The following is a 516-nucleotide window of genomic DNA, read 5'->3' as shown; positions in this document are numbered from 1 at the left end:
TGTATATATTAACCACTACTAATTCACTGTTCTAATATAGTAACATTCCATGAACACACCCTTGGTAAAGGCAAATTCAATGAAATAAATTGTCTCGCATGCAATTCTAGCAGCAGGAAGAGAGCCCCAGCTTTTAGCTGTAACAGAGGAATGAGAGCTTCCACATCTAGCTTCAAGACCCCAGCAACTGCTGAAAGCTGGTTCTGTGGGAGCTTTTCCACACCATTCAAGCTGCGTCTGTTGTTCCAACTTTATAAAAAAAGACCTAAGGACTCACAAGCTGTTTACTTTATTGGCTTTGAGCAGACTGCTCAGTACTTGTGTCCCAACCTTTCTTCACAGAGAAAACCAAGACAAAATACACCTCTTAAAGCCATCGTATCATCACACTATACCATTTTATCTTAGAGGCCAAACATATTCACATTCAATATAATATACATTAATCATTTACATATTCTGTCTAAATATATTTCAAGGCCAACTCTGGGTCTGATAGAAGTCCATCTACAGCTC

Source organism: Rhincodon typus, chromosome 10, assembly GCF_021869965.1.
Source record: "Rhincodon typus isolate 14 chromosome 10, sRhiTyp1.1, whole genome shotgun sequence".
Classification (NCBI taxonomy): domain Eukaryota; kingdom Metazoa; phylum Chordata; class Chondrichthyes; order Orectolobiformes; family Rhincodontidae; genus Rhincodon; species Rhincodon typus.
Note: the sequence above shows the minus strand (reverse complement) of the source record.